The sequence below is a fragment of the Penaeus monodon genome, chromosome 24 (genome assembly GCF_015228065.2).
Source record: "Penaeus monodon isolate SGIC_2016 chromosome 24, NSTDA_Pmon_1, whole genome shotgun sequence".
Classification (NCBI taxonomy): Eukaryota; Metazoa; Arthropoda; class Malacostraca; order Decapoda; family Penaeidae; genus Penaeus; species Penaeus monodon.
In genome coordinates, this window is record NC_051409.1 from 13,233,360 (window position 1) to 13,233,752 (window position 393).

Consider the following 393-nt stretch of genomic DNA (forward strand, 5'->3'; position numbering starts at 1 on the left):
CTTTTCCTCTTCCTCTTTCCCCCGTCTCCTCCCCCTTCTCCCACCCCATTCCCTTTTTCTCCAACAATCCACTTTTCAGTCGAATTTCTCCAAGACTATCTAAACATGGACCAGCGCAGTAAACGCCATCTGCAGGGAATCAAATGAGTTGAAATCACCCCCGAACTTCCAAAAGCTAAATATCTATAACCCCGCGACCCTTTAACCCAGCACCCACTGCTTGCCACCACCTGTTTTCAATTGCACAATAGAGTGGTTAAGGCCGTCAGCAGAGCCATGGTGGATGGGGGGGGGGGATGTACATGATTATGCATGCGGTGGGGCTGTTTTCCCTTTTCAGAGGGAACTTCGTGTTTATTGGCTAGATTTAATGGTAATTATGCTATTATCTGT